The following is a 22,129-nucleotide window of genomic DNA, read 5'->3' on the forward strand; positions in this document are numbered from 1 at the left end:
TGATGAACGCGCTCCTCCATAGTGGGGAGAGGAGTGGTCGCTGCTCCTGCTGATTCCATTTCAACGGTGCGGACTTCTGTTACGATCTACTAGGTGTGGTGGGTGGAATCAGGCGCAGAGAGCAGGGTTCAGTCGTTTCTTCAGATTTATTCCCCAGCGCAACAAAAACAGTCACGCCAACAAATCAAATCAAATCAAATCAAATTTATTTATATAGCCCTTCGTACATCAGCTGATATCTCAAAGTGCTGTACAGAAACCCAGCCTAAAACCCCAAACAGCAAGCAATGCAGGTGTAGAAGCACGGTGGCTAGGAAAAACTCCTTAGAAAGGCCAAAACCTAGGAAGAAACCTAGAGAGGAACCAGGCTATGTGGGGTGGCCAGTCCTCTTCTGGCTGTGCCGGGTGGAGATTATAACAAAACATGGTCAAGATGTTCAAATGTTCATAAATGACCAGCATGGTCGAATTATAATAAGGCAGAATAGTTGAAACTGGAGCAGCAGCACAGTCAGGTGGACTGGGGACAGCAAGGAGTCATCATGTCAGGTATTCCTGGGGCATGGTCCTATGGCTCAGGTCAGTTGAAACTGGAGCAGCAGCACAGCCAGGTGGACTGGGGACAGCAAGGAGTCATCATGTCAGGTAGTCCTGGGGCATGGTCCTAGGGCTCAGGTCCTCCGAGAGAGAGAAAGAGAGAAGGAGAGAATTAGAGAACGCACACTTAGATTCACACAGGACACCGAATAGGACAGGAGAAGTACTCCAGATATAACAAACTGACCCTAGCCCCCCGACACATAAACTACTGCAGCATAAATACTGGAGGCTGAGACAGGAGGGGTCAGGAGACACTGTGGCCCCATCCGAGGACACCCCCGGACAGGGCCAAACAGGAAGGATATAACCCCACCCACTTTGCCAAAGCACAGCCCCCACAACACTAGAGGGATATCTTCAACCACCAACTTACCATCCTGAGACAAGGCTGAGTATAGCCCACAAAGACCTCCGCCACGGCACAACCCAAGGGGGGGGGGGGGGGCGCCAACCCAGACAGGATGACCACATCAGTGACTCAACCCACTCAGGTGACGCACCCCCTCCAGGGACGGCATGAGAGAGCCCCAGTAAAGCCAGTGACTCAGCCCCTGTAATAGGGTTAGAGGCAGAGAATCCCAGTGGAAAGAGGGGAACCGGCCAGGCAGAGACAGCAAGGGCGGTTCGTTGCTCCAGAGCCTTTCCGTTCACCCTCCCACTCCTGGGCCAGACTACACTCAAACATATGACCCACTGAAGAGATGAGTCTTCAGTAGAGACTTAAAGGTTGAGACCGAGTTTGCGTCTCTGACATGGGTAGGCAGACCGTTCCATAAAAATGGAGCTCTATAGGAGAAAGCCCTGCCTCCAGCTGTTTGCTTAAAAATTCTAGGGACAATTAGGAGGCCTGCGTCTTGTGACCGTAGCGTACGTGTAGGTATGTACGGCAGGACCAAATCAGAGAGATAGGTAGGAGCAAGCCCATGTAATGCTTTGTAGGTTAGCAGTAAAACCTTGAAATCAGCCCTTGCTTTGACAGGAAGCCAGTGTAGAGAGGCTAGCACTGGAGTAATATGATCAAATTTTTTGGTTCTAGTCAGGATTCTAGCAGCCGTATTTAGCACTAACTGAAGTTTATTTAGTGCTTTATCCGGGTAGCCGGAAAGTAGAGCATTGCAGTAGTCTAACCTGGAAGTGACAAAAGAATGGATTAATTTTTCTGCATCATTTTTGGACAGAAAGTTTCTGATTTTTGCAATGTTACGTAGATGGAAAAAAGCTGTCCTTGAAATGGTCTTGATATGTTCTTCAAAAGAGAGATCAGAGTCCAGAGTAACGCCGAGGTCCTTCACAGTTTTATTTGAGACGACTGTACAACCATTAAGATTAATTGTCAGATTCAACAGAAGATCTCTTTGTTTCTTGGGACCTAGAACAAGCATCTCTGTTTTGTCCGAGTTTAAAAGTAGAAAGTTTGCAGCCATCCACTTCCTTATGTCTGAAACACATTCTTCTAGCAAGGGCAATTTTGGGGCTTCACCATGTTTAATTGAAATGTACAGCTGTGTGTCATCCGCATAGCAGTGAAAGTTAACATTATGTTTTCGAATGACATCCCCAAGAGGTAAAATATATAGTGAAAACAATAGTGGTCCTAAAACGGAACCTTGAGGAACACCGAAATTTACAGTTGATTTGTCAGAGGACAAACCATTCACAGAGACAAACTGATATCTTTCCGACAGATAAGATCTAAACCAGGCCAGAACATGTCCGTGTAGACCAATTTGGGTTTCCAATCTCTCCAAAAGAATGTGGTGATCGATGGTATCAAAAGCAGCACTAAGGTCTAGGAGCACGAGGACAGATGCAGAGCCTCGGTCCGATGCCATTAAAATGTAATTTACCACCTTCACAAGTGCCGTCTCAGTGCTATGATGGGGTCTAAAACCAGACTGAAGCATTTCGTATACATTGTTTGTCTTCAGGAAGGCAGTAAATTGTTGCGCAACAGCCTTTTCTAAAATTTTTGAGAGAAATGGAAGATTCGATATAGGCCGATAGTTTTTTATATTTTCTGGGTCAAGGTTTGGCTTTTTCAAGAGAGGCTTTATTACTGCCACTTTTAGTGAGTTTGGTACACATCCGGTGGATAGAGAGCCGTTTATTATGTTCAACATAGGAGGGCCAAGCACAGGAAGCAGCTCTTTCAGTAGTTTAGTTGGAATAGGGTCCAGTATGCAGCTTGAAGGTTTAGAGGCCATGATTATTTTCATCATTGTGTCAAGAGATATAGTACTAAAACACTTGAGCGTCTCTCTTGATCCTAGGTCCTGGCAGAGTTGTGCAGACTCAGGACAACTGAGCTTTGAAGGAATACACAGATTTAAGGAGGAGTCCGTAATTTGCTTTCTAATAATCAAAATCTTTTCCTCAAAGAAGTTCATGAATTTATCACTGCTAAAGTGAAAGTCATCCTCTCTTGGGGAATGCTGCTTTTTAGTTAGCTTTGCGACAGTATCAAAAAGGAATTTCGGATTGTTCTTATTTTCCTCAATTAAGTTAGAAAAATAGGATGATCGAGCAGCAGTAAGGGCTCTTCGGTACTGCACAGTACTGTCTTTCCAAGCTAGTCGGAAGACTTCCAGTTTGGTGTGGCGCCATTTCCGTTCCAATTTTCTGGAAGCTTGCTTCAGAGCTCGGGTATTTTCTGTGTACCAGGGAGCTAGTTTCTTATGAGAAATGTTTTTAGTTTTTAGGGGTGCAACTGCATCAAGGGTATTGCGCAAGGTTAAGTTGAGTTCCTCAGTTAGGTGGTTAACTGATTTTTGTCCTCTGGCGTCCTTGGGTAGACAGAGGGAATCTGGAAGGACATCAAGGAATCTTTGTGTTGTCTGTGAATTTATAGCACGACTTTTGATGATCCTTGGTTGGGGTCTGAGCAGATTATTTGTTGCAATTGCAAACGTAATAAAATGGTGGTCCGATAGTCCAGGATTATGAGGAAAAACATTAAGATCCACAACATTTATTCCATGGGACAAAACTAGGTCCAGCGTATGACTGTGACAGTCATATGACTGCCAACACACAGGGCGTAAATAAGTTGCCAGTCCAAAACAACAACAGGACTAAACAGTCCGGAGAATAAATACAAGAATAAATCACACCATCAAAACACAGAGTAACAAAAACAAGCCCGCACAAATACCCAGCGGGCCTAGTACCCCTAAATACCCTACAAACAAACCCTAATACAAAACAGGTGCTCCCAATTAACCAATAACCCAAAACAAACGGAAAGGGAATCGATGGCAGCTAATAGGCCGGCGACGACGACCGCCGAGCACCGCCCGAACAGGAAGAGGCACCATCCTCGGCGAGGTTTGTGACACTGACAGCATTTTAGCAACATGTCTTCTTGTTAAAATCTGTTCATATACACCCCTAGGAAGAATATGACATGTTTTTTTATTTTGGGGACAAGCGAGCTCTTAGATGTGATAATTTTCATGTTTCCATGAATTCATAGAAATTCATAGAATGTTTGGGAATGACGTAAGGCATTTTTGAAAATTCTATAGCAATATAGAGTGGGAAAGTGGCCGTGCTCCTGGACAATTAATAGATGTTGCAGTAAATAAAACAAATAAAAACATATGTCCTGTCCAGGACCGGAGTCTATACCATATTCCATAGCCAACCAGATCTACAGTAGGCCTATATGCAAATAAGCTATTTGCCACATAGGCCTGCCATCATCCACTTTGAACTAGACTGTGTATTTACAGGCAGAAATCAGAGCAAGAATTAAGAATGTAAGTACATATTTCTCCTTCTGAGGTGAATTTATCAAACCTTTCGCGTTGAAAAAACTGCTTTGTTGTTAGGAGCTCTCCTCAAACAATAGCATGGCATTTTTTCGCAGTAATAGCTACTCTCAATTGGATAGTGCGGTTATATTAACAAGAAGTTTGAGGACGACACAACAGTGGTAGGCTTGATTACCAACAACGACAAGACGGCCTACAGGGAGGAGGTGAGGGCCCTCGGAGTGTGGTGTCAGGAAAATAACCTCACACTCAACGTCAACAAAACTAAGGAGATGATTGTGGACTTCAGGAAAAAACAGAGGGAACACCCCCCTATCCACATCGAACAGTAGTGGAGAGGGTAGCAAGTTTTAAGTTCCTCGGCATACACATCACAGACAAACTGAATTGGTCCACTCACACAGACAGCATCGTGAAGAAGGCGCAGCAGCGCCTCTTCAACCTCAGGAGGCTGAAGAAATTCGGTTTGTCACCAAAAGCACTCACAAACTTCTACAGATGCACAATCGAGAGCATCCTGGCGGGCTGTATCACCGCCTGGTACGGCAACTGCTCCGCCCACAACCGTAAGGCCCTCCAGAGGGTAGTGAGGTCTGCACAACGCATCACCGGGGGCAAACTACCTGCCCTCCAGGACACCTACACCACCCGATGTTACAGGAAGGCCATAAAGATCATCAAGGACATCAACCACCCGAGCCACTGCCTGTTCACCCCGCTATCATCCAGAAGGCGAGGTCAGTACAGGTGCATCAAAGCTGGGACCGAGAGACTGAAAAACAGCTTCTATCTCAAGGCCATCAGACTGTTAAATAGCCACCACTAACATTGAGTGGCTGCTGCCAACACACTGACACTGACACTGACTCAACTCCAGCCACTTTAATAATGGGAATTGATGGGAAATGATGTAAATATATCACTAGCCACTTTAAACAATGCTACCTTATATAATGTTACTTACCCTACATTATTCATCTCATATGCATACGTATATACTGTACTCTATATCATTGACTGCATCCTTATGTAATACATGTATCACTAGCCACTTTAACTATGCCACTTTGTTTACATACTCACCTCATGTATATACTGTACTCGATACCATCTACTGTATCCTGCCTATGCTGCTCTGTACCATCACTCATTCATATATCCTTATGTACATATTCTTTATCCCCTTACACTGTGTATAAGACAGTAGTTTTGGAATTGTTAGTTAGATTACTTGTTGGTTATTACTGCATTGTCGGAACTAGAAGCACAAGCATTTCGCTACACTCGCATTAACATCTGCTAACCATGTGTATGTGACAAATAAAATTTGATTTGACATTTGATTTGATTTGATTTGATTTGATTTGAATTTAGCATTCGATATAAGATCTGCAATCTTGACAATCTTGACATAACACGCTGAATATTTCACAACTGTCCCGTTGATAGGAAATAGACCCCCAGAGGATGCCTGGTTGCTCTTTAAAAGTGCTTTCCTCGCTATCTTAAATAAGCATGCCCAATTCAAAAAATGTAGAACTAAGAACAGATATAACCCTTGGTTCACCCAGACTTGACTGCCCTTGACCAGCAGAAAACATCCTGTGGCTTTCTGCATTAGCATCGAATAGCCCCTGCAATATGCAACTTTTCAGCGAAGTCAGGTACCAATACATTAGGAAAGCTAAGGCTGGCAAAGTTATTGTTTTACACTGTGGAGAGTAAAAAGTGTCGATTATTATAATATATCCCAGTGTGGGATTATTTTTAATATATGGTTTGATGCTACGCAATGATATATAAAAACTTTTTTATAAACGAATCAAATCAGTTAGTTAGATGTATTGCACCTGTTACTTAAATGGTTGTTCAAGTTTAAATGGTTTAGGTAGTATCCTCTATCAATTTCCATTGTTCTGACAGTCATTCTGAATGCGGGTTGCTAGTGAATAAAAGTGCAAACTATTGGATATTTTAACTCTGTCTCTAATAAAATTAAATCAAAGTTTATTTGTCACGTGCGCCTAATAAAACAGTGAAATGCTTACTTACAGGCTCTAACCAATGGTGCGGAAAAAAAGGTATGTGTGTGTGTGTGTGTGTGTGTGTGTGTGTAGGTAAGTAAAGAAATAAAACAGTAAAAAGACATGAAAAAGAGTAGCAAGGCTATATACAGACACCTGTTAGTCAAGCTATTTGAGATAGTATGTACATGTAGGTATCATTAAAGTGACTATGCATATGTGATGAATAGAGAGTAGCAGAAGTGTAAAAAGAGGGTTTGACGGGTGGTGGAACACAATGCAGATAGCCAGGTTAGCCAATGTGCGGGAGCACTGGTTGGTTGGGCCATTTAGGTAGTATGTACATGAATGTATAGTTAAAGTGACTATGCATATAAGATAAACAGAGAATAGCAGCAGCGTAAAAGAGGGGTTGGAGGGGGGCACACAATGCAAATAGTCTGGGTAACCATTTGGTTACTTGTTCAGGAGTCTTATGGCTTGGGGGTAAAAACTGTTGAGAAGCCTTTTTGTCCTAGACTTGGCCGTTCGGTACCATGCGGAAGTAGAGAGAACAGTCTATGACTGGGGTGGCTGGGGTCTTTGACAATTTTTAGGGTCTCCCTCTGACATCGCCTGGTGTAGAGGTCCTGGATGGCAGGCAGCTTTGCCCCAGTGATGTACTGGGCCGTACACACTACCCTCTGAAGTGCCTTGCGGTCGGAGGCCGAGCAATTGCCGTACCAGGCAGTGATGCAACTGGTCAGGATGCTCTCAATGTTGCAGCTGTAGAACCTTTTGAGGATCTCAGGACCCATGCCAAATCTTTTTAGTTTCCTGAGGGGGAATAGGCTTTGTCTTGCCCTCTTCACCACTGTCTTGGTGTGTTTGGACCATTCTAGTTTGTTGTTGATGTGGACACCAAGGAATTTGAAGCTCTCAACCTCCACTACAGCCCCGTCGATGAGAATGGGGTCGTGCTCGGTGCTCCTTTTCCTGTTGTCCACAATCATCTCCTTAGTCCTGGTTACGTTGAGGGATAGGTTGTTATTCTGGCACCAGCCGGCCAGGTCTCTGACCTCCTCCCTATAGGCTGTCTCGTCGTTGTTGGTGATCAGACCTATCACTGTTGTGTAGTCAGCAAACTTAATGATGGTGTTGGAGTCGTGCCTGGCCATGCAGTCGTGAGTGAACAGGGAGTACAGGAGGGGACTGAGCACGCACCCCTGGGGAGCTCCAGTGTTGAGGATCAGCATGGCAGATGTGTTGCTACCTACCCTCACCACTTGGGGCGGCCTGTCAGGAGTCCAGGATCCAGTTGCAGAGGGAGGTGCTTAGTCCCAGGATCCTTAGCTCGGTGATGAGCTTTGAGGGTACTATGGTGTTGAACGCTGAGATGTAGTCAATGAATAGCATTCTCACATAGGTGTTCCTTTTGTCCAGGTGGGGAAGGGCAGTGTTGAGTGCTATAGATATTGCATCATCTGTGCATCTGTTTGGGCGGTATGCAAATTGTAGTGGGTCTAGGGTTTCTGGGATAATGGTGTTGATGTGAGCCAAGACCAAGGAGCTATCCAAACAGGTCAGGGACAAAGTTGTGTCACGGCAGATTTCCTCCTCTTCGTCCGAAGAGGAGTAAGGATCGGACCAAGTGTTCGTCATTTTAATAGAAAAACTGAACACTACAAAGTGACAACCGTGACGCTAATGACATGTTGCTTGTTAGCACAGTGGTGCTAACAAGCAACATAACATAGACAATCACCCACAATCCACAATGACAAAACAGGCTACCTAAATATGGTTCGCAATCAGGGACGATTGACAGCTGCCTCTGATTGAGAACCATATCAGGCCAAACACAGAAATAGAAAATCATAGAAAAACTAACATAGACAACCCACCCAACTCACGCCCTGACCATACTAAAACAAAAGACAAAACAAAGGAACTATGGTCAGAACGTGACGTGACAAGTTGTGGAGAAGTACAGATCAGGGTTGGGTTGTAAAAAATTTGAGAAACTTTGAACATCCCAAGGAGCACCATTAAATCTATTATTAAAAAATGGAAAGAATATGGCACCACAACAAACCTGCCAAGAGAGGGCCGCCCAACAAAACTCACAGACCAGGAAAGGAGGGCATTAATCAGAGAGGCCACAAAGAGACCAAAGATAATCCTGAAGGAGCTCCAACACTTTACAGTGGAGATTAGAGTATCTGTCCATATGAACACTTAAAGCTGTACACTCCACAGAGCTGGGCTTTACGAAAGAGTGGCAAGAAAAAAAAGCCATTGCTTAATGAAGAAAATAAGCAAACATGTTTGGTGTACACCAGAAGGCATGTGAGAGACTCCCCAAACATACGGAAGAAGGTACTCTGGTCAGATGAGACTAAAATTGAGCTTTTTGGCCATGAAATACGCATGTCTGGCAAAAACCCAACACCTCTCATCACCCGAGAATACAATCCCTTGGAATGGCCTAGTCAAAGCCCGTAACTCAATCCATTTAAGAATCTGTGAAATGACTTAAAGATTCATTTAATTTAAATTCCAGGTTGTAAAGGCAACAAAATAGGAAAAATGTCAAGGGGAGTGAATACAAGCCAGTTGTTGGTTAGTCTCACATTGCTATGGAGGAATTTTAGCCCATTCCATGCAGAACTGCTTTAACTCAGCAACAGGTGTGGGTTTTCAAGCAAGAAATGCTTATTTCAAGTCCTGCCATATTTAATGAGTCCCCCCCACAAAGGTGCGGACTCCGGCCGCAAAACCTAAACCCATAGGGGGAGGGTCTGGGTCGGCATCTGTCCGCGGTGGCGGCTCCGGCGCGGGACGTGGACCCCACTCCACCTTAGTCTTGGCCCACTTAGGTGGCGCCTTTGGAGCGGCGACCCTCGCCGGGGACCTGTACAGAGGACAAACAGGCGGGAGGATCTGGCAGCTCCTGACTGACGGGCGGCTCTGGACTGACGGGCGGCTCTGGTGGCTCCGGACTAACGGGCGGCTCTGGCGGATCCGGACATGAGGGAGACTCTGGAGGCACCGGACAGGCGAGGGAACCTGGAGGGAGGAGACGGAGAGACAGCCTGGTGCGTGGGGCTGCCACAGGACCCACCAGGCTGGGGAGATCTACAGGAGGCCTGGTGCGTGGAGGAGGCACCGGATGGACCGGGCTGTGGGGGAGCACTGGAGCTCTGGTGCGCAGCCTTGGCACCACTCCTAAAGTGTTACCATGTTTTCTTTATTGCACCCAGCCTCATTGTTGTGGTAGAAAAAAATCACAGCAATTCCATTATGAAGAAAGAGAGCATCAACCCTATAATATGACTATTATATTCACAATCAATTTACCAAGCAAAACTAAACTTCCTGAAGGTTATAGTTATAGTGATTGCATATATTGTAATTTTGACTTCATTGTTAAATCAATAGATACTTTGGGAAATTGTTTTGTCAAGTCCCTCATGCTTTTTAGAACAAAGCATAACAATGTCATGTCGAGCTGAGAACTCTCTTTGACAAAGTGACAGAATATCAATTTGTCTGCCTTTTGGTCAACACACAGCAAAATTGGATGTGTTTAACTAAATCCCTGTAGTGTTCATTTGAACTCTTTCAGGTGTATATATGTATCCACTCTTAACAGAGTGAATTTCATACCTTCAAACGTGTTTAAATGTTAACATTTAGACAGTGCTTCGGTAACCCAACATATTTTTCCATCAATGATTCTAGTGGTTTTTATGCAAATTGCTAATACCGCATCAAAAGCTCAGAGAGTCGCCAGGGTATGTGTCATCAACCTGTGCCAACTTTCCCATGATTGAAATCCATTCAAATTGTTGGCGCACGCATTCCTGGCTCCAGTCACTGTTAATGAACAGGTGAAGCATTGGGCTTTACTGCATACCCTACAGGCGCTACCTTTATTAATATCATTGAGTGGAATCCATATTTTGTGCATACTGTGGTATCCCTGGGGGATGGTAATAGAGGGGCAACGTTGGCTCCCTCTGCTGGGGATACGGGAGCTGGGCACCCCAACACGGACAGATATCAGTGGAGGTAATTAGAGGAAAGTACCAACCAGCCGTGGAGGCTAAATAAAAGGAGCACAATGGCACACCGCAAAGGAGAAGGTGGAGAGATGGACACCAGTTAAGAGAGAGAAGAAAGACCAAGCAAAACCGAAGTGATTTCTTTGATATATTTATTTTCCGTCTTAGTAAAGTTGTTTTGTGGACTAAAGCCTCTCTGTCTCTGTGTCAATCTCTGCATGCTCAACGCAACACAATACGTACAGGCTTAATGTTGTGGGAGAGTCATATCAGTGCCTTTGAGAATTTAGGCATGTCTACCAGTGGAGGCTCTTTAGAGGAAAAAGGTGAGGACCATACTCCTCAGTAAATTTCATACAAATAAAAGTAGTGAAACAAACGTTATCCTTTTTAAATAAAACTATACTAAATATATTAATGTCACCAAATAATTGATTTAAACACACTGTTTTGCAATGATGGACTACATTAGTCTCATTAGCCTCATGGTGTAGCCGGAGGACAGCTCGTTTCCGTCCTCCTCAGGGTACATTGACTGCAGTACATAAGCTAGCAGGCTCGTGGTTCTTACCCCCTTCCATAGACTTACACAATATTTATGACCACTCCCGTAGGACGTCCTCCAACCTATCAGAGCTCTTGCAGCATAAACTGACATGTTGTCCACCCAATCAAAGGATCAGAGATTTAATCTAGTACTGAGAGCATAAGCTACAGTTTAGCTAGCACTGCAGTGCATAAAATGTGGTGAGTATTTGACTCAAAGAGAGAGAAAGATAACAGTTGAACAGTTTTGAACAAATTAATTTCTTAAAAATGTAAGGAGAAGCAAGAGAGAGAGAGCTAGTAATTTTGTATTTTTCTTAAATGCAGCTTGCTAGCTAGTTTATCCTACTCAAACATCCAGCTCAAAAAGAGAGGGATACTACTGTATGTTAACTAACTGACTATGGCTATCCAACACTGGAACTCTTCCAAGTCGAGGTAAGCTTTTGGTTGTATTAATTTATTGCCACTGGCGCCCACCGGTGTAACTGCTAAACTGCTTACTATACTGTCCTGCACGATTGTACCTGGTTTACTAATGCGTTAGTTCAATTAGCTATGTTGTGACGTGACCTTAGCCTACATTGTTGTCACCATATTAGCTATGTGTAGCGGTTATGATATGAAGGTTTGGCTTGGTCACAGACAGCAGATGTGCACTGAAGTCCACAAGTGAAGGGTAAAGGTGAGAGGAGGAAAGCGCATAGATGCGCTTAATGATCTGGCTGGTATGAAAGTGAAATGAAATGTCTGATCAGGGGTGTATTCATTCCGACTATTCTGTTGAAAAGTGTTTCTTAAACGTAAGCAAATGGAACTAAATTGGGATAAACATACCTGAATTTGTCCCCCAAAATATATTGTTTACAACTATTGGACTAATGATTACACCCTGGATCAGCTAGATCCAGGCAAGATTGTGCAAGGCGGTATTGGATGTGTCAATGTCTGTCACCTTGATTACTAAAATTTCGCTCAATCTGTGCACCTGCGTTGTAAACTTTCATTCAAAGGCTAGGTTGTAGCAACCTCATGATGGGTATAGGGAAAATTTGAGTATCATGTAGTAAGTAGCCTAAACATATCAATGTTACATTGAGCTGGCTAAATGGAATATGAATGACAGTCATCCAGTACGCTGCAATAGGAAGAAGGCCATGCTCATAAATAATAATTGTCCTTCCCATCTTAAATGACACCGACCACCACTGGTGTCTACAAACTTTGGTGCTCCAATAACTTACCCTTATATTCACCTAGCCAGCTAAGAATATGGATATTATGCACCTCAAACAATTTTCCACAAGGATAGACAAGGTAGGCCTAAATGCATTTTTCCTTTGAAATTAGCGCGTCACTGTTGGATGGTAATATTTATTACAAACGTGTAACACATATGTGACTTTGAAAAAATTTAGCAGGTTAGGAGAATGTGAAGAGTTTTATTCCAAAACGCTATATCCACAAAAAAATATATATTTGTGTTTTCACATATGACTTCAACTGGGTGCGCTATATACATAAAGTGCTTTCATTTCTAAATGGTAAGAGTGTATGAAAATACACTCTTAGAATTAGTGGTGACTTGAGGAACCCTGGAGATCCTCAAGTAACCCCTGGAGTTCCTCAATTGCTAGTCAATGGTTCATATTTGCACCTTTGGTTAGTTTAGATGTTTATGGAGGAACATTTTATGTTTCAATGTAGCAAAGGGTTCATAGAGCAACCCAGGACTGTAAGCATGGCTTAATAGGGATGTGGCTTTCAGATATATATTTTTTGGCCACCCGTGGAAGTAAATGTCATTCCTGTTCATCTGTTCTGTTGTATTACCATCACATGTTAAGGTTGAACATTGACAGTTTTGTAGCTTCAATGAGGCTTATAGCGGTGTTCCTCAAGAGCAAATCCTGAAGTTGGAATAGTTACCACTGTATTACGATAGTTACTATATGTAATACATGTAATACTGTACGTGTACAAACTTAAGATGATGAACACAAATTACATTTACTCAGCGGGTGGACAAAAATAACTATCTGAAAGCCACCCCTCCAATAAGCAACGCCTCCAATCTTCAAAAAGCTTCTAGTTTGAATCTTTAAACACGGGTTCCTCAAAGGCCCTTTTCAGAACTGGAATGGTTCTCCCTCTGTGGCAATTTTTTTTTAACCCCAAAAGGTTCTTCCAGGCTCCTTTGCTTCTAAAAGTGTACCCTCAAATAAAAGGTACTGTCACCTCATATGAAACATTTGATCTCAAATACAAAATGCTATAGCGCCAAGTTTAAAATGTTGGCTCACTGTCCAAATGCATGCTGTGTGTAGTGAAGTGCATGTCACTCTGGTTGTTGGATGGTGAACTTGGGCTGCATCAGGGTTTATTTGTGAGTAAATCTGGCTTTGATAATAGATAGTTCCCACATCACTATACCTTTATGAGCCATAACACCATTAACATCTTTGTTTGTGTTGTTGAAACACAAATGTGTTAAACTGCACTGTAACACAATATTGATACAACAAATGCAGTAAAAACAAATTGGGGATGGAGTAGATTAGTTAAAACCTCTTAAGTCTACCCCTTCCTTTTTCGAACATTCTGTTAAAAATCGCGCAACTTTTCAGCGTCCTGCTACTCATGCCAGGAATATAGTATATGCATATGATTAGTATGTGTGGATAGAAAACACTCTGAAGTTTCTAAAACTGGTTAAATCACGGCTGTGACTATAACAGATTGTGTGTTTCATTGAAAAACGCAAGAAAAACTGCTCTCTGAAAGCTAAAAATAATTTGCATAAGTCAATTTCATGGATTGTTAAAAGGGCACAAAATGTAATATCGACCGGCATGCAATTCATACAAATTCCACACGATGTCGCCATTGTCGTCATTTTCAATGGAGTTTTTTGTTGGAAAATCCAACTAACTGGATTCCGTTTCTTCCGGTCTCCACCAGGATGTTTTCAATGTGCACATTGGCAGCCATTGATTTGCACACGAGGAGCTATTGAATATACATCGCCCTGTAATCATTTTGATAGATTATAAACGTTTACTAATACCTAAAGTTGGATTACAAAAGTATTTCGAAGTGTTTTGTGAAAGTTTATTGTCGACTTTTTTAATTTTAAAAAATGACGCAGCGTTTAAAAACAATGTTTTTTTCTGAATGACACAGCTTCCATAGAAAGCTATTTTGGGTATATATGGACCGATTTAAACGAAAAAAAGACCCAATAGTGATGTTTATGGGGCATATAGGAGTGCCAAGAAAGAAGCTCGTCAAAGGTAATGAATGCTTTATATTTTATTTCTGCGTTTTGTGTAGCGCCGGATAAGCAAAGTCTTTGTTTACGTCGCATTCAGGCATTTTGAGGTGTTGCATGCTATCAGATAATAGCTTCTCATGCTTTCGCCGAAAAGCATTTTAAAAATCTGACTTGTTGGCTAGGTTCACAACGAGTGTAGCTTTAATTCAATACCCTGCATGTGAATTTTGATTAAGGTTTGAGTTTTAACGAGTACATTTAGCATTTAGCGTAGCGCATTTGCATTTCCAGGTGTCTACTTGAGACATCTGCGTCTCAAGTAGGAGCAATAAGTTTTAAGCAGCCACATAAAGATGTGATCCCAGAGTGGAAAAACACATTCAACATGTACTTTTCTGAACCACCCAGCAGAAAAGCTGTTGGTGTAAGGAATAACATCATGTTATTTTTCTCGTTATTGTTATAATCACTGTGTATTTCTTCCTTTATTCCTTCACATTTTTATTGTCATTTTTTTATCTTTAACTCTGCATTTAGGAAAATAACCCATAAGTAAGCAATTCACTGTTAGTGTATACCTGTTGTTTGTGAAGCATGTGACATATAACATTTGATTTGATTTGAAATACAGTGTTTCAGAAAGGTTATGAGATTATCTGTGTAATACTCCTATTATCTTGTTAGATTTTGCCACTGCTGTATAGCAGTTAGACATTAGAGGGATTTTAAATACATAAAATACTGTGTATCCCTCTTGCATTCAGAATTCTAGAGTTTGCCCCACAGTTCTCTCTGACTCTGAACTAAATCCAGAGATCTGTTGCTATGTGCTATGAATAATTATTTCTCTCACACACACTCTTTCACAAACCGACTGACGCACAACTGCACAGACAAACATACGCTCACATACACAGAACGCAAGCTCATACGGATGAACGCACATACGCAAACACACTCACACACTCACGCATACATATACGCACACGCACACTGACAGCATGTTTGGATTTCTCATTGATTTTCAAACAGTACCCGTGGAGCAAATCTTTGAAACCAAATCTTCTGGGAACCAACACTGTATACCAGGGTTGGGAGCATCATTGTCCCTTGCAATACCGTTGCAATACTCTGAAGTTAATAGTCTGCCCTTAAGAGAGATGCATTGTGTTCTACTCTAATACACTGGACTCATACCTCAGGCCCAGGGTATATGGTGATAGAGACTGGAGAGGGGATGTGGTTAGAATATAGTATTGGCATTGGCAGCAGTTGCAGTGTATATATTGACAGCCATGCATAGAGCGGGGACGATAAACCGTATGGATCACTTATTGCAGGCATTTTGCTGATATAGTTCATTACGATAAGAAGCCTATACTAGAGAAATGTGAAGTTTGAAATGGAATACATTTTATAATATGGGTGATAGTTAATGGGACAATTGATGGCTACAACCATCAAATTACAAGTAGTAGTTTAATTAAAGGATAATAAAATCAAACTGTAGAGCACATTAATGTTATAAACGTATTGTTCATTTTATCATTATTGCATCAATTCAGGCAATTTATCATGATGTGGATTTTTGTCCATATTGCCCAGCTCTACCCATGCACTTTTCTTAAATAATTCACAATGTATGCTGATTTCATGATGCCTTATACACGTTCAAGGCCCTCACTACCAGAGGCAGCAAAGCAACCTTATAGCATTATCAAACCTCCCCAATTTTTGATTGTAAGGATGGTTATTTTCTTTGAATACTTAATTTGGTCGTAGGTCAAGCATTCAGAGAAAAGAAGACCCTCCCTACAATCAAACATGGTGGAGGTTCGATAACGCTGTGGGGTTGCTTTTCTGCCTCTAGTACTCTGGGGCTTGAACATGTGCAAGACATGAAATCAGTAGCTTATCAAGGTGTTTCGGAGTGCAGTGTCCCAAAACTGGGTCTCCGTTAAAGATTGTTGGTTTTCCAGCAGGACAACAACCACGAACACTCATCAAAAAGCACTCAAGAATGGTTAATGAAACACTGGATTGTTCTAGGGTGGCCAGCGACAGTGGAGGCTCAGAAGAGGAAAGGGAGGACCATCCTACTGAGTGAATTTCAGAAAAATATAAATAATGAATCATTAAAAAAGTTATCCTTTTTAGACAAACATTTATTAAATAAACTCAACAAAAAAATAAATGTCCTCTCACTGTCAACTGCGTTTATTTTCAGCAAACCTAACGTGTAAATATTTGTATGAACATAAGATTCAACAACTGACACAAAAACTGAACAAGTTCCACTGACATGTGACTAACAGGAATAGATTAATGTGTCCCTGAACAAGGGGGGATTCAAAATCAAAGTAACAGTCAGTATCTGGTGTGGCCACCAGCTTCATTAAGCACTGCAGTGCATCTCCTCCACATGGACTGCACCAGATTTGCCAGTTCTTGCTGTGAGATGTTACCCCACTCTTCCACCAAGGCACCTGCAAGTTCCCGGACATTTCTGGGAGGAATGGCCCTGGCCCTCACCCTCCGATCCAACAGGTCCCAGACGTGCTCAATGTGATTGAGATCCGGGCTATTCACTGGCCATGGCAGAACACTGACATTCCTGTCTTGCAGGAAATCATGCACAGAACGAGCAGTATGGCTGGTGGCATTGTCATGCTGGAGGGTCATGTCAGGATGAGCCTCCAGGAAGGGTACCACATGAGGGAGGAGGATGTCTTCCCTGTAAACGCGTTGAGATTGCCTGCAATGACAATAATCTCAGTCCGATGATGCTTTGACACACCGCCCCAGACCATGACTGACCCTCCACCTCCAAATCTATCCCACTCCAGAGTAGAGGCCTCGGTGTTACGCTCATTCCTTCGATGATAAACGCGAATCCGACCATCACCTCTGGTGAGACAAAACCGTGACTCGTCAGTGAAGAGCACTTTTTGCCAGCCCTGTCTGGTCCAGCGACGGTGGGTTTGTGCTCATAGACGGTGTTGTTGCCGTTGATGAGGACCTGCCTTACAACAGGCCTACAAGCCCTCAGTCCAGCCTCTCTCAGTCTATTGCGGACAGTCTGAGCACTGATGGAGGGATTGTGCATTCCTGGTGTAAATCAGGCTGTTGTTGCCATCCTGTACCTGTCCCGGAGGTGTGATGTTCGGATGTACCGATCCTGTGCAGGTATTGTTACACATGGTCTGCCACTGCGAGGACGATCAGCTGTCCATCCTGTCTCCCTGTGGTGCTGTCTTAGGCGTCTCACAGTACGGACATTATAATTTATTGCCCTGGCCACATCTGCAGTTCTCGTGCCTCCTTGCAGCATGCCTAAGGTACATTCACGCAGATGAGAAGGGACCCTGGACATCTTTCTTTTGGTGTTTTTCAGAGTCAGTAGAAAGGCCTCTTTAGTAGAAAGGCCTCTTTCATAACTGTGACCTTAATTGCCTATGGTCTGTAAGCTGTTAGTGTCTTAACGACCGTTCCACAGGTGCATGTTCATTAATTGTTTATGGTTCATTGAACAAGCATGAGAAACATTGTTTAAACCCTTAATACTGAAGACTGTGAAGTAATTTGGATTTTTACGAAATATCTTTTAAAGACAGGGTCCTGAAAAGTGGTGTTTCTTTTATTGCTGAGTTTGTATTCGTATGTCCCCAAATAACTGATTAAAACACACTGTTTTGCAATGAAGGTCTACAGTATCCTAAAGAGCACTGTAGGATAGAACCATGCTGTAGCCGGAGGACAGCTATTTTCCATCTTCCTCTGGGTGCATTGACTTCAATACAAAACCTAGGAGGCCATGGTTCTCACCCCCTTGCATAGACTTACACACTAATTATGATGACTTCCAGAGGACGTCCTCCAACCTATCAAAGCTCTTGCAGCATGAACAGACATGTTTGCCCTCCAATCAAAGGATCAGAGAATGAATCTAGTACTGTGGTGAGAATTTGACACAAAGAGAGAGAAAGACAAGAGTTGAACAGTTTTGAACAAATACATTTCTTCAAAAATTAAGGAGAACCAGCAGAGACAGAGATATTTCCTTGTATTTATTTTTTCAGTTCCACTTATTGTACGCTAGCTAATGTTATTAATTTAGCCTACACAACAAACTGACTGAGGAATTACATTTTTGTTAACTAGCTGGCTAAGGCTATCCAACACTCCAATGCTTCCAATTGCTAAACTGCTTGCTGTACACTACTCCGTGATGGTACACATGGATTGAATTGTGGGTTTACTAACCTGTTTGTTCTAGTAGCTATATAGATAATGACGTTAGCTAATATGGTGAAAACTATGTAGGCGGTATGTAGCGGTTATGGTTTGAAGGTTTGGTTTGGAGAGGTTTTTTTGCCTGGTCACAGACAGCTGTTGTGTTGTGCACTGAAGTCAACAAGCAAAGGGAAATTGTGAGAGGAGGAGATGATGCTGTTTGTATAGCTGTTATGAAAAGTGAACTGTGTCTGCGGGTGATTATGGGTGAATTCATTCCGCCAATTCTGTTGCAAAACTTTTCTTAAACAGAACGAAACAGGGATGGATCTACCTGAATTTGTTCAATAGAAACTCTTGTTTTAGTTGCTTTTGCAACTAAATACTGAAAAATAATTACACGCAACATGTAACAATTTCAAAGATTTTACTGAATTACAGTTCATAGGTGGAAATCAGTCAATTGAAATAAATTAATTAGGCACTAATCTATGGATCGCACATTACTGGGCAGGGGCGCAGCCATAGGTGGGCCTGGGAGAGCATAGGCCCACCCACTTGGGAGCCAGGTCCACCCACTGAGGAGTCAGTTCCACCCAATCAGAATTAGTTTTTCCCACAAAAGTACTTTACTAAATACAGACATACTCTGTGGTTACACGTGGTATGCGGTTGTGAGGCAGTTAGGATGTACTGTCAAATTCTAAAATGTCACACTCCCTCAAAGCTTGAGACATCCATGGCATTGTGTTGTGTGACACAACTGCACATTTTAGAGTGGCCTTTTATTGTCCACAGCACAAGGTGCACCTGTGTAATGATAATGCTGTTTAATCAGATTCTTGATATGCCACACCTGTCAGGTGGATAGATTATCTTGGCAAAGGAGGAATTATCACTAAAAGGGATGTAAACATATTTGAGCACAGAATTAGAGAGAAATAAGCTTTTAGTGCATATGAAACATTTCTGGGATCTTTATTTCAGCTCATGAAAAATGGGTCCAACACTTTACATGTTGTGTTTGTATTTGTGTTCAATGTAGTAGCCTAAACCTATCGATGTGACCTTGAGCTAGGTGAATGGAATATGAATGACAGTCATCCAATATGCTGTAATAGAAATAAGGCCTTGCTCATAAAACAATAGTACAAAAGAAAGCATCTCAGATCACCTGGAGCTAAATCATGTGTCCTGATCTTGTCCACATTCTTATTGTTTTAAATGTGTGTACAAATGGTATTAAAATGTGTGTCTTATCTGTCCACTGTGTCAGCATTGTGACTATACTACCTGGTCCATCCCTCTAGGCAAATTATTTCACAGCTATTCTTTCTAAATAATATGTATTTATTTATTTTAAAACACATATTGTGGCCTAGCCTCGCAAGCCAACTTGATTTCGCAAGCTAGCAAAGACAAATGATAAGATTGCAAGATCAAGCTGGCTCACAAGGCTAAATGGTACCACCTGTCAATGATTTTAGTATGCAGGATAATGATTAATTAAATGGTTTCACTGGCCAGATCTGTCTACACTTGTAAGCTATTCAGCCACAATGTGTGCCTGACTACCTCTGGAAGATCATCTGGTAAGGAAGATCTGATCACAATCTGATGAGAATGCTCCTTTTAATCGTCTACATTTGTCCAAAAAATGTGGGTACAATCAGAATGTGAAATGAGATCAGGACAATGGATGCATGTTAGAACTAGGTATAAATGAGACTTCAGCCTATCAACAGCCACACAACTATTCATGGACATGAAGCGGAACTAGTCAATGCATCAACAGGTGTTAAAGTTTTAAAAAAGCAGACAAAAGACACCACCGACTGAATGCAAACACAATGTTTGCAGTGTAACTTCACCTTAGATGAGAGCAGCAACTGACACCAGAATAATACTTTAACACAGCACTGTTCTCCCAACCAAAACCTTTGGTTTCACAATCAGTGGTGCAGACTCATTAGTGTTATAGTCTTAGCGATGAGATAACTTACTCCTAGGGTTGACTCTCCATACAGAAGGCATTATATTATAATATACATGGTATTTATTATGCATTACATTATTACACAATGGTCATTGGAGTTGGCAGGTAGTCTAGAGCAGTGGTTCCCAAATACATTTTTCTGTGCCCGGAGTCCCCCTGAAATACCATCTCATGTATTTTACTAGCAAGCCTATGGTCTCAAGTACCCCCTGTGGATAGACCATTATGATTAGCAAATGCTACCAGGGGTATATAAAGTCCCTTGGGATACATTGTCAGAAAATGAGCCTATTAGCTGTACTTTTAGGACCACCTACATCAGCACCATTATCCTGGAAACCGTAGATCCACTCCAATTCGCATACCGCCCCAACAGATCCACAGATGACGCAATCTCAACAGTACTCCATACTGCCCCTTCCCATCTGGAAAAAAGTAACACCTATGTGAGAATGCTATTCATTGACTAAGCTCAGCGTTCAACACCACAGTGCCCTCAAAGCTCATCACTAAGATAAGGACCCTGGGACTAAACACCTCCCTCTGCAACTGGATCCTGGACTTCCTGACGGGCCGCCCCATGTGGTAAGAGTAGGCAACAACACATCTGCCACGCTGATCCTTAACACTGGGGCCCCACAGGGGTGTGTACTTAGTCCCCTCCTGTTTTCCCTGTTCACCCATGACTGTGTGGCCAAACACAACTATAACACCATCATTAAGTTTGCTGACGACACAACAGTGGTAAGCCTGATCACCGACAATGATGAGACAGCCTATAGGGAGGAGGTCTGAGAACTGTTAGTGTGGTGCCAGGACAACAACCTCTCCCTCAATGTGAGCAAGACAAAGGCGCTGATCGTGGACTACAGGGAAAGGCGGGCAGAACAGGCCCCCATTAACAGTGACGAAGATGTAATGGAGCAGGTCGAGAGCTTGAAGTTCCTTGATGTCCACATCACCAACAAACTATCATGTTCTAAACATAACAAGACAGTCGTGAAGAGGGCACGACAAAACCTTTCCCCCTAAGGAGATTGAAAAGATTTGGCATGGGTCCCCAGATCCTCAAAAGATTCTACAGCTGCACTATTGAGAGCATCCTGACTGATTGCATCACTGCCTGTATGGCAACTGCTCGGCATCTGACAGTAAGGCGCTACAGAGGGTAATGCGAACGGCCCAGTACATCACTGGGGCCAAGCTTCCTGCAGTCCAGGACATATATAATAGGCGGTGTCAGAGGAAAGCCCATAAAATTGTCAGGGACTCCAGTCACCCAAGTTATAGACTGTTTTCTTTGCTGCCGCACGGCAAGCGGTAGCGAAGCGCCAAGTCTTGGACCAAAAGGCTCCTCAACAGCTTCTACCCCCAAGCCATTATTGTAACGATTGTCGTCGGGAGAAGGAGAAGAAGACCAAAGAGCAGCGTGGTACGTATTCATAATGATTTTAATAAAGATGAAAACTGGAACAAAAACAACAAACCGACAAACGAACAGTTCTGCAAGGTGTAACAAAAAAACTAAACAGAGAATAACTACCCACAAAACCCATGTGGGCAAGAGCTACCTAAGTATGGTTCTCATTCAGAAACAATGACAGACAGCTGTCCCTGATTGAGAACCATACCTGGCC

This window comes from Oncorhynchus clarkii, chromosome 18, assembly GCF_045791955.1.
Source record: "Oncorhynchus clarkii lewisi isolate Uvic-CL-2024 chromosome 18, UVic_Ocla_1.0, whole genome shotgun sequence".
Taxonomy (NCBI): domain Eukaryota; kingdom Metazoa; phylum Chordata; class Actinopteri; order Salmoniformes; family Salmonidae; genus Oncorhynchus; species Oncorhynchus clarkii.